The 12,672-nt window shown below is 41.8% G+C and overlaps 1 long non-coding RNA gene across 4 annotated transcripts in view; it reads left to right on the top strand.

Annotated features, from left to right (window-relative positions):
- Positions 1–12,168, top strand: part of LOC139440281 (uncharacterized) — a 48,825-nt gene extending 36,657 nt beyond the window's left edge. Inside the window, exons 1-4 of one of the 4 annotated variants that reach the window (XR_011650387.1) lie at positions 10,041–10,357; positions 10,640–10,696; positions 11,252–11,318; positions 11,551–12,168. This is a non-coding gene — a long non-coding RNA (uncharacterized lncRNA). Of the gene's footprint in view, positions 1–2,675; positions 2,860–10,040; positions 10,358–10,639; positions 10,697–11,209; positions 11,319–11,550 lie in introns of those variants that run through there. The other 3 variants (XR_011650381.1, XR_011650395.1, XR_011650380.1) reach the window with 3 other exon arrangements.
- The last annotated feature ends 504 nt before the right edge of the window (positions 12,169–12,672 follow it).

Raw genomic sequence — 12,672 nt, 5'->3', positions numbered from 1 at the left:
AAGTAGCCTTGCTACTGACATACTCCTTCAAACAATTTGAAACAGAGAAGCACTTTATTGAATTCCATACAGAAGCAGACGAAACTGTCAGAGTAGGCAGTTAGTTAGTTTTTAATGGAAGAGGAGGGAGCCAGACATCTGGGTAAGCCTGATTAAGCTGGGAAACAGCAGAGTCACAGTGACCCCAGGGAGTAACTGGCATCATTCTAGACAATATCCTACCTAGTCCACTAGGCAAGAAAGACAGCCTTACAGCCCCCCTGGGGCGCGACCGGCATTGTTCCGCCAAATTAACGAGGAGAGAGAGAAAATGGTGAGGGGAAATTCCTTGCATTGATTGTGCGTGCAGTAGATGCCAAGATAGGGCAGAGGAATTCCTTTTATTAAGCACATGTGCAGTAGAAGCCAAATGATGAAGCAGAACTATGAGGCATGCCCAGTAGAAGCCAAAATGGTTACCACACAGGGGGAAGAGGCTAGTCTGGAAAAGTCTGGGAAATGAATCAGATTGGAGAAGGGCACAAGTTCCTGGACAATCCAAGAAAGAGATTGGGTGGGGAAGAGGGCACATGCACAAGGCCAGGAAAAGCTGGGAGAAAACATTGGGTAGTTTGAAAGAAAGCTTGGTCTTTCCCAAACCCAAGGAAATGTATGGAAGCTAGACCAAGAGCCCAATGCACACCCTCCTTGGGGGCACTGCCATGTCCTTCTTCTCGCAAACATGTATTTTTGCTTCCTTTTTCCTAAACTCTAAGGGTCCCCACAAGACCTGCAACCAGAGGAGCTGCAGGCAGTGACAGAGGGTTCTCCTTTTGCCTGTGTAACTTCCTTTCCTGAGTCCATGCAGCCACTACCCTATAGCATGCCTGCTCTCTGTTTTTCCAAGAGGGTACTGTCTCTTTTAGCTCTAATAAATCTTGCCACTATTGCTTATTTCCTCCTTTGTGAAGTCCCTGAAACTCTTTTCCCATGACACCGTGGAAGAACCACAGTTTCTGTTAACAGAAATCTAACAAAGCCCTGATCTTATTTCTGAAATTATAATTTACATTTATATGGCACTTTACAATTTACAGTCTTTTTACCAATACTATTCCATTTTGTTCTTCTCCACAGCCTTGCAAAGTAAATAAGATATATATTACTATCTCTGTTTGATGGAGAAGGAAAAATGGCAGCCTCTGAAAATGAAGTGGCTTGTTTAAATTAACGTGAATATTTTAAGTGACAAGACTATGCTTAAAAGTTAAATCTTCTAACTCTGGGGCTATTTCTCTTTCTGTGATACCATAAAACTTTCATTTTTCCCCACACTGTTAAGTAGATATTTATTGTTTCCCTAATTTCATAATATACAAAATTGAGACTACTTAGAGTAAAACGAATACCTTGCCATTATGAAATTACATATATTAGAAAGAGCTAAGATTAGAATTTATATTATCTGAGTTACTTTTCCACTGATGATTCAGCTAGGGATATTTATCACTGGAAATCACTGTTTTTGCTACATAAATACCTTGAGCTAGAACTTATGAGCAAAATATGCCTGGCATAAATTCTTTTATGAATGCTTATAATTCAATTTTTTACCATGCATTTTTTAAGTTTTCAAAAAGATAATGGTTATATAAGAAACATGCATGTTTTCAAATACGATTTGCAGAAGGAAGTTTAAAAGTCACAAAATGCTGAAGTAGATGAGGCTATTGCCAAAAAATGAGGAAGTAAAACAAAACTAAATATACAAATAATGTCAGAATATCAGATGTTATAATGCTTGAGTGAATGTGTTGTGACAGTCACACTTGGGGAATCTTACATTTTACATTTTGGAGACATGTTACCACAAAGCCCCTATTTGGTGAAAATGCTATTATATGGGTATATGATGAATGATTTATTTTTGTTTTAGAAGAGGTGTGAGTGAAGTTAAGACTAGTTCAGAGAATTGCATTGTGCTAAATCTTTATACACATTAATAAAATTTCTCACAAGCTCTGTACTGCATTAACACTGATAATTATTCTTAACATAAATTGAGTCCTATAGGTATTATTGTCCTTTTACAGGAAGGAAATAGGCTCATGGAGATTAAAATAAGTTTCCTAGTATCACACAATTAGTAAATGGTGAAGAGTTAGTAATTATTTAGCTTGTTCATATTTCTTAATGAAATAAATAACATATTTTGAGATATCAAGTAAATCAGAATAACTAATAGAAATGTTTTTTTATCATGATATTCAAGGCCTTCTACAATCTGTTCTTTCAGGGAAAATGTATACATTTAAACATTAATAGTATGACGTAAGAATTGGCTCTTTAGAAATCCCAAGAATTTAAGTGGTTATCAGAAAAACTTTTTATTAAAGGGCATTAAAACATTAATGAGATAATTTCAAAAGGAAATAACATTTATAGAGGCCTGGTTTAATTGCTTCTGTTGTTTTGTGTGAGCATATGTTCTCGATCACATAAAAGTACATCATATCACTATGTTTTTAAGATTAAGAGTATTCAAGTGAAATTTCATACAAAGGTAAATTCATGTATGTTGACTATGATTCATTTCTTAGGTGTTTCTTTTATTAAGATTTTTACATTGGATTAAAAAACAAATTTTCCAAAGATCCCTTAAATAAATATACAAATTTTGCCCTCTGATAATGCAGATCTGACAGGAGCTCAAGATGGAAGTGTCAGAATGTTTGAATGGAGCCACTCTCAACAGATAACCTGCTTTCCATCTGGCGGCAATTCGAGAGTTTTCAGAAAGCCCTGGGAGCTCAGTTAGTCAAGGTTGCAAGTTCTCTCTTCATTCAGGGCACATACAGGAAACAACTAAAGAACGCGTAAGTAAGTGGAACAACGAAGTAATGTCTCTCTTCCTCTCCCTAACATCAATAAGTGAAAAATATTTTAAAAAGTTACATGATTTAACTACCAGGGAAATAAGGTTGTATATAAAAATGCAAATAGCAAATGGTTTGATTATGCAGGAGGTTTATAAATAGTACAAGTTTGAGTTTCTGAAGAGAACAGCTCAGTGGGCTAATGGTAAAGCATCAATCTATATGAATTATTTAAAAATACTACTCTTCAAGAACACGTACACTGGTTTGGGTCTTTCTAAAAAGACATTGCATATATGTGTATTAAAGTTCACTTAAGTGATGCTTGAGGGACAAAAGGTGATAGGACCAGTTTATATTACACATTTTTGATTAAACATTTTTTCCCCTCTGGAACCTACTCAAAGCGCAGTCAAGTGCCAGGTAGCATGGAACACCTTGGAACTTCTTAGAAATGCAGATTATTGACTCCACTACACACCTGCTGAATCATCTTCACATTTAACCAGATATTCTGGTGATGTGTACACACGATTAAAGTTTTGAGAAGCACGTTCCAGAACAGGGCATTGACAAATCATGGCCTAGACACCTTTTTATCGGAACAAAGGTACTCCATTCATTGTTTTCTATGATTGCTTTTCCACTACAACAGCAGATTTCAAGGGAACAAATACTTTATAGCTGGCAAACCTAAAGTACTTACTATAGGGTCATTTAAGAAAAAGTTTGCCAACCCTGTTCTAGAACATATCTTAATGTTTTCAGTTCCCACAATCCTACTTTCCTCAAACTGACTCTCTTTGCTCCTAATATCTCACTAGCACTTTATTTTTAAAATCATTTTATTTTTCAGTTACAGTTGATGTATATTATATTAGTTTCTGTTGTACATCCCAGTGATCAGACATTATATGCCTTACTATGTGATCATCCTGATAAATCTAGTACCCACCAGACACCATATATAGATATTAGAATATTATTGACTGTATTTCCTGTGTTGTACTTTACATCCACATGACTATTCTGTAACAACTAATCTGTACTTCTTAATTCTTTCACCCTATCGCCCATCCCCCAAGCCTCCCATCTGGCAAAATGGTCAAAATTTTCTTTGTATCTATAAGTCTGTTTCTGTTCTGCTTGCTTGCTTACTTTGTTTTTTAGATTCAATTGTTTTTAGATATGTATTTATTTCCATTTTATAGTTCATATGTTTAATCTTTCTTCTTCTCCTTTTTAAAGAAGACCCTTTGCCCTGGCTGGTGTGGCTCAGTGGATTAAGTACCGGCCTGTGAACCAAAGGGTCAGGGCACATGCCTGGGTTGTGAGCTGAGTCCCCAGTGGGAGGTGTGTGAAAAGCAACCACACATTGATATTTTTCTCCTTCTCTTTCTCCCTTCCTTCCCTCTCTCTAAATACAAACAAATAAAATCTTTAAACAACAACAACAACAAATAAGAAGACCCTTTAACATTTCATGTAGTACTAGTTTGGTGGTGATGATCTCCTTTTGCTTTTTCTTGTCTGGGAAGCTTTTTACATGTCTTAGTGATAGCTTTGCTGGGTGGAGGAATCTTGACTATAGGCCTTTTCAACTCTTTGAATATTTCTTGCCAATCCTTTCTGGCTAGCAAAGTTTTTCTTAAGAAATCACCTGACAGTCTTATGGGAGCTCCATTGTAGGTAAGTAACTGCTCTTCTCTTGCTGCTTTTAAGATTATTTTGTTGTCTTTAACTTTTGCTATTTTAATTATGTTGTGTCTTATTGTGAGCCTCTCTGGGTTCATTTTGTTTGGGCCTCTCTGAGCTTTCTGGACTTGTGTGTCTTTTCCTTCACCAGGCTAGGGAGGTTTTCTGTCATTCTTTTTTCAAATAGGTTTTCAAGGTCTTGCTCTCTCTCTCTCTTTTCCTTCTGGCTTCCCCATATGCTTGATGTTATCCCAGAGACTCCTTACACTTTCCTCATTATTTTTGTATTTTTTAAATTTTTGCTATTATCATTAGGTGTTTTTTTTATTCCTTATATTCCAAATTGCTGATTTGCTATTCTGCTTCATCTACTTTACTGTTGATTCTCTGTAAATTATTCTTCATTTCAGTTAGTGTATCCTTTATCTTTTAGTTATTTTTTATGGTTTTCATCTCCTTTTTTATGCTGTTGATGCTCTCACTAAGTTCACTGAGCATCCTTATAACCAGTGTTTCAAACTCTACATCTGGTATATTACTTGTCTCCATTTTGTTTAATTATTTTTCTGAAGTCTTGTTCTGTCCTTTCATTTGGGACATGTTTCTTTGTCTCCTCATTTTGGCAGGCTCCTTCTTTGTTTCCATGCATTAGGTCAAACTACTTATTTTCCCAGCCTAGGCAGTTTGGCCTAATGTAGTAGGAGTCCTCTATGGTCCAGTGGCACAACCTTCCCATTCACCCCAGCTGGGCACTGCAAGTGTGCCCCCCTTTCCCTGTGTGGTCTGTGTACACCCTCCTGAAGTAGTTCAACTTTGATAGCTGTTGGCATGTCAGTTGGAGCGATTTACCCCTTGTCTGATCAGCTGCAAGTTCTGGCTGCAACCACCATGGAGGATCAGCTGTGCAGCAGCCCACCCATGGAGCAGGACTTACTTCATTGGGGCTCTGGTTTCCACCTGAGTCCACCTATTGAGTGTGTTGCTTGTGGAGGTGGTTTAGTTGCTGGCTGCAACCACCTCCATAAGCTTTGATCTGGTCAGAAGCAGTCCACTGGGTGTGCTGGCTCTGGGGCCTCCTGGGAGCTGCAATCCAAGGTCAGCCACTGCCTATGTTCTGCCTGGGGCCACCCAGCATGAGCTACAAAGTGATCTGCAGATGGCTACTAACAGTGCTGCACTTGGATAAGTCCAGGAGAAGCCAAGCTGCAAACCAAGGCCAGCTATTGCTGAAGCTGGGACCCGGGCCACTTAGTGAGAGGTACAGGGCATGCTAAGGCCAGATGCTGCTTGTTTGAGAGATTTTAGGGAAGTCTGAAGCATGAAGCAAATCAGGTCATTTGTATGGAAAAGCCACTGGAAACAGAGTGGGTGGGACCTCAAGTTGGGTGGGGCAGAGTCTCAGGGAATCACCATGGTGGGGCAAACTGTGATAGCCAGGTTGATGGAGTCTCAGGCATGTCACCCAGAAGAGGAACGTGGCCTCTGCCAGCACTTCTGTCTGGGAGAAAGCTTTCCCTCCAGCTCTTGCTCTGACAGCAGATGATTTAGCTCCTCTCCATATAGCCTTGGTGCCTTTTGAGCTGCTGCCCCAATGCTAGAACTCAGAGGGAGCAAGTCCAAGTAAGTCCATGCATAGGCCCTTTAAGTGGAATGCCTGGGACTTCAGAAGCCCTTTTTCCCACTCAGCCTCAATCCCCACTGATTTTTACAGCCATAAGTTATGGGGACTTCTCTTCCTGGCACTGGAACCCTGGGCTGGGGGTCCTCATGTGGGACTTTGACCCCTTGTTCCTCAGGGGGGACCTCTGCAGGTGAGATATCCCTCCAGATTTTTATCCACCACACCAGCTCATTCTCAGTATCTGCCCCTCCTACCTGTCTTAATGTGGCTTCTTCTTTATATCCTTAGTGGCAGCACTTCTGTTTAGCTAGATTTCGGTGGTTCTGAATGATGGTTCTTCTTTAGTTCAGTTGTGTTTTGATGAGGTTGTGGGAGGATGCAAGTACCACATTTGTCTACTGCATTTGTCTGCACTGCCCTCTTGACCAGAATTTTACCACCACTTTGAAAGGCTATAAAGGGGAAATCAGCCTGCTCTTTGTCTTCAGGGCCATGCTTCATTAAAAAAAAAAAAAACAAACCCACAAAGACCCTGGCTTAGTGACTCAGTTGGTTAGAGTGTCATCCTGTAGACCAAAAGGAGGGGTTTGATTCTTGGTCAGGGCACATACCCAGGTTGTAGGTTCAATCCCTAACCAGGGGTGTGCGGGAGGCAACTGATTAATGTTTCCTTCTCACATTGACCTCTCTCTTTCTCTCTTTCTTTCTCCCTTCCTCTCTCTCTAGAAGCAATAAATATATCCTTGGGTGGGGATTAAAACATAAAAAAATAGTAAAAACACTCACACAGACCCTAGGTGATGATACATCTTGTCTTTCCTTTCCCTCAACCTCCAAACCTTCAACCCTTCTCATGTGTTACTGTGTCAGGGTGAGCTGCAACCTTCTGCCTACCACATTTCCCATATGGCTTTGTTGCCGTTTCATAAAACTCAACGATAATTTTTACATGTAATTATGAAACAAAATTTTGGGAGCATATATTTTCTTAATACCAATTAGCAACATTGTTTTGCTCCTTAATGGGATATTAAAGGGATTTAATCTCGAATCCTTCAGAATTCTACCATACTTTCAGTTGTGTAACTCATCAATATCCATTATGTGCTCATGGATTTCCATTTTAGTTGTAAATGTTATATTGCTAACTAATTTTGTACTTCAACCCTATCACTCTAATATATCCTTCATGTTGCAAACAAAGTTGTTTACCAAATAACATACTTATATAATTATACTATAGGTGAGGTCATACTATTGTTGTTTCCAAGAACTCTTCAAGGTTATTCATTGTGTCTAAAAGACCAAATTCTTTATCATAGTATTCAAGAACATCTGCTATTTGAATTGTTTTATAGATTTAACATTCACTATAACCTTCTGCATAGGCTATTATCTGCCCAAGTGCCTTTGGCAGGCAGTCAACTTACTATTGATTCACCTTAGCCATGACGAAGCCACATAACACCTAAGCATCTTATGTCTCTCAGTAGGGAAGCCTAGTAAGATAAATGGAACAGATGGCCCATACGATATCACAATAATACCGATCAATTTGTCAAATACAAATAAGAATGAACTTCCTCTTGCCTGTCCCTGCAATTCATTACGTTCTAGCTTCCACTCTATGAGTAATATCATCAAAAAAGTTCCCCAAGTTTGTATTCTCTGCTTGTTTGATAGCAGTCAGGGTTAAGGATGAGAAAGTCAAAGAATTGCTATTAAGAAACAACTAATAGAATTGCTATTAGAATGTTCTCAAGTGAGACCTGTGTGTAGTCAGAGTTGGGCTGACTTCCAAGACACATCAGTGAGGGTGGCTATTATTTTTCTTTTAATTTGAGGTCATGTTGTCTGGCACTTCCTGTCCCTGTAGGCAAACAATGGTTTTACCCACCAAGTGATCCAATGCATAGAGTAGGGGTCTCATGGAGGGGAAGCAGAGAAGCAAACCTCAGAGGAGTTGAAGGCTTTTGTGAGCTAGTTAAATATGCTATTGCTGGAAGGAGAGTGCTCCATAAATACCTAAAATATGGTGGAGTCTGGCAGAAAGTTATGGCCTTTCCCATAGCAAATTCTCAGTTATTCTGAGCTCCTGGAGAAAAGAGAGACCTCCCCATTCTTCTCTCTTCCTCTGTATTTTATTCCTGCCCACCTCCGGGCATGTGAGGTGGCCTGTAGAACAAGGCACAACACGCAGTAGAGTGACTGGGAGCAAGGACAGAAAAGGGACCACATGGGTGCACGAGTGTTAGTTCCCATGTCCTAGCCTCGGGTGTGCTTCTGTGATACATGGTGTCTCACAGGTCTCCTGGAAGGGGAGGCGTTTGGGGGACTCTAGGGGCAATTCCCTGTGGAGGTTGGTACCCATTCCTGTCCCCTGTCCCCAACGATGACTGGAATGGAATGTCTCCCTTCAGTCGTCAGCATGTTGGAGCAGTTAAGGAAGCCCACGTGACTCTAAAACAGGATAACACACCTTGATTGTATCACAGGGGCGTGGATCACAGTATCTCCACGTTTCCCGTCTGAATCCGGAGGGTTGGTGGGCCATCGCCACACCCAGGCTGACCCCACCAGGTGCACCTAGTTAAGGGCACAAAATCGAGCTTTATCCCCCTGGGAGCTGAGGTCCTGCTGGATCTGTGCACTCGCTGGAACTCAGGCTGAATTAGCACCTCCCTCCCCCAGTCACCCAAGGGCTGAGAGCTGCTCTTCACTTGCTTATGTTTACTTTTCAGAGAAGAAATTTGGTCTCTAACTAGGAAACAGACAAAAAAAAAATAAAAGCACAAAATAAAAATAGATTTATTTGCAAAAATGAACGTATTCTCTGAACTAAAATCCGTGGTGTGGCAGGTCTGCAGGCTGGGCCCAGGAGCTCCGTCTTCCCTCCACTTGACCTCTGTGCCTGTTCAAATTCAATTATTTTCTCCCTCCAAACTTTGGACGAAGCTAGCAATGGATGTGCTGCCCTCACTGGACTAGATTTCATAGTCTGTTTTCCCACCACTGAATAGCAGAGGTTGAAGGGCCACTGTTTGTTTGTGAGAACATTGAGTTCAGAGCCCAGTTCTGTCTCAGCGTCTGTGGGGGTGACCTCAGTACCAGCGAGGCGCAGAGCCCATGCCAGCCTCGGCGGTGTGCTCAGTGTGGGTCCAGCTCACACCGTCAGCACATCTTCCCTGGCCTTCAGCTAGAAGTCCTGGTTTCTCTCAGAATCTTAGATTCCTCTCCCCTGATGTGCTGTGTTGAAGTTTCACATATCTTGGCAGTTTTCAGGGCAAAGTGGCAAGATGAAAAAAAGAAAAATAAGCAAGATTTCCCCAAAATTGTGGAGCACAGGTCTTCACCAGAGACAAGATTTTTCTTGGCATTTTAGGAGCTTATGCTCCGACCATGGGTGCAGCTTCAGGGTAGGAGCAGGGCCAGGAGAGGAGAAGAGGGAGGGGTCCCCGGCAGTCCCCCACTCTGGCTCCAACAGGCCCCTGTCCAGTCCTCTCTGCGTCATTCCCATCCTGCCCATGGAGCAGTGCTGAGACTCACCGCCTTTAGGACGAAGCTGAGATCAAGGAGGGAAACTAATCAGCTCACCGCTGTGCTGGTCGTTGGTCGAGTTCTGACTCCCTGCCCCAGTCTGCTTGCTGCTGCTTCCTGTCCGGAGTGTGCAGTTACCAGACTTTTGTATTTAGTTTCAAGCTCTTTGTTGTCTTCAGTGGGGGGATGGCCGGCTGTGAACCTGCTCTATCTTGGTGGCTGCAGAATGATGTGTTCTCTTTTTTAAGAAGAAGAAAGGGAAGGAAGTAGACTTTCTTTATAAATAAATAGTGAGTTCTTTTCCCCCAGTCTTTTGAACTGCTATGCTAGCTGGCATGTGGCACTTTTTATTCTTCTCTCTGGATATTCTTCCTGAAGAAGGTGGGCGGAGTTGACCGCACAGATACAGGGTCAAGCGTGCGTTGTCCTGGATTCCGAGATGCACAGTGTTCATGCTGTTCTGCATTTCTGAGTCTCTTTCCTTGTCGTGTGGTTCAGGTCTGGCTAAAGGTGGGACCAGCCATGAGTGGCTCCTCCTGGGCCCTCCTGATACCGCCTGTTTGTCTTGCAAGCTGTTGGTCTGTGCTCATTGCCAGGTGAATGTAGAAGGTCAGCAGTCCTCCAAGGCACTTGACGGAGCCACATTCAGGTGAGGAGGCTCTGGGTCTCTGAGTCATGGTGTGGAAAGGATGAGCCATGGTGGCTCCCCGGCCCATTTGATAGGACACAAGGAGCAAGTAGATTTCCCTGGGTTCAGACACTGAAAAGCATGTTATGACAGCTTGATGTTAGTATCCTAATGGACATAGTCTTTGATGGGTAATTAGAATCTGCCTGGCTTGACCACTGAGTATGTGTCAGACTTTCTGATGAGTCACTTTCTGTCTCTCATCTTCTTTAACCCCATAGCATTACTTTTCCCTACTTGCAGACATGCTGTAAGATAAATTGAAGCCATTGCTGGAAGGAGACAGCATATAAAGACAAGGTATTATTATCACCATAATATTGAGCACCATTCTGCCAAGTACACAGAGAAAACATTATTAACCATCCCTTCCCTTTAACAGAGCATGAGTATTGTTTCTGTGGTTGTGACCAAATAATTGAAAAGCACAGGCTCGTGCTGTCAGTGCCACCGTCCCTCTGAGCACTGTGTGTCCTTGAATAGCGTCACTCACGGGCACTGTGACTGGGACAGCCAACAGGACCCATCCAAAAAGTTGAGAAGGTTTTTTACATCCTTGGTTAAATTTATTCTTAGGAATTTTTTTTTATATAATGGCAAATGGGATTTTTTTTTTTTAGTTTTCCTTTCAGATTCTTCATTACTGATGTATAAATAACACAACTGATTCTGGACATTTATTTTGTATCCTGCTACTTTACTGAAATCATTTATCAGATCTAGTAGCTTTTTGGTGGAATCTTTAGGGTTTTCTACATACAGTATCATATCATCTGCAAAGAATGACAGTTTTACTTCTTCCTTTTTAATTAGGATGCACTTTATTTCTTGTTCTTGTCTGATTGCTGTGGCTAGAACTTCCAGCACTATGTTGAATAACAGTGGTGAAGATGGACATCCCTGTCTTGTTCTCGATCTTAAGGTAACTGCTTTTAGCCCATTGAGTATGATATTGGTTGGGGTTTGTCATAAATGGCCTTTATTACATTGAGGTATGTTCCCTCTCTTCCCACTTTGCTGACAGTTTTTACCATAAATGGGTGCTTGATTTTATCAAATGCTTTTTCTGTGTCTATTGATACGATCATGTGTTTTTTAATCTTTCATTATGTTTATGTTTAGGATTTGCCTTCTGTCCCCTGTGCCCCCCACAGGTCAGGCCAGCTCTTTGTCCTCTGGTGGCCAGTTGATGCACGGTGCACCTGACACCTCATCTCATGTTCACCTGCCTGGCCGTTGCTTCCAGTGGTGCCAAGGACTCCCATCCAGGGGCTGTGATGACCTCGGTGATCTTATGTCCTCAAGTTCTTATTCATTTTTTTACTGGGGATCAGGAATTATGGCCACTGGAAGTACGGGCAGCCCAGATGCTGTTGGTTGTAGCTGCAGGCTTGTGTGGGGAACAGGTGATGTGGGGCAGCCTCCCCTGGAAGCCCCTCACTGGCTGGCTCCTTGCCCACCACCTCTTCCTGGACAGCGGGTCCCCTCCCTGTTCCCTTTGAGGTTTGGGGACAGTTTCAGGGAGAGAGGGATGTCGGGTGTCTGGACGGTCTCCTGAGATCAGGAAAGCAGATGTGTTGGAACGAGGAGAGGCAGACTGGCTGCCACAGAGGAGAGCTGCTTCTCCCTGGGAAACGCTTCCTGTCAGGAAACACCAGCAAATCAGACCGCAGTTCTGCAGAGGGATGGGTTTTGCCTTCCAAGGATGAAATTATGAAAACTAAGAATCATCGTGCAGTGTTGAGAAAACACAATAAAACTATTCTGCAGAATGTGTCTATTTTATGAGTTGTGCACCGTGTGAGCATGTACAGGAAGTGGGAATGATGGGCGCAGTGACAGATATCAGGCCCCAAAGCGCCCAGTTTGCTCAAGGAGGTTTCAGCTGCTGCTACAAAGACACACAAAGAACAGCAGCTGTCGGCTGCCCCTGTGGTGTTACTGGAAGTAATTTCTTCACAACTGTTTCGTGACATTGTTCTAGTGAAGTCTTCTATTTTTTTTTCTAGTGTCAAATTTTGAAATTAAAATTTTCAGAAAATCACCAGGAAACTAGCAGTCTTGATAGATTGAATTAAGATAGAAGATACAATTTAACGACAGCCCAGCACCTACTTAGTTGGTCTTCTTTGCCCCTAATATCTTTGACTTCTAGAACTGCTCATGCCAATTTAGTGCTTTGTAAAAGGAGACACACAAATATCTTTGTAAATCATTCCAGTGTATAAATTCTCAAACCATTCCTAATGATGGGACTTTGGCCAAATTACTTAATG

The sequence above is a fragment of the Desmodus rotundus genome, chromosome 1 (genome assembly GCF_022682495.2).
Source record: "Desmodus rotundus isolate HL8 chromosome 1, HLdesRot8A.1, whole genome shotgun sequence".
NCBI classification, from domain to species: Eukaryota; Metazoa; Chordata; class Mammalia; order Chiroptera; family Phyllostomidae; genus Desmodus; species Desmodus rotundus.
The sequence above is the reverse complement of the archived record's forward strand: the minus strand, read 5'-3'. Positions and strand labels throughout refer to the sequence as shown.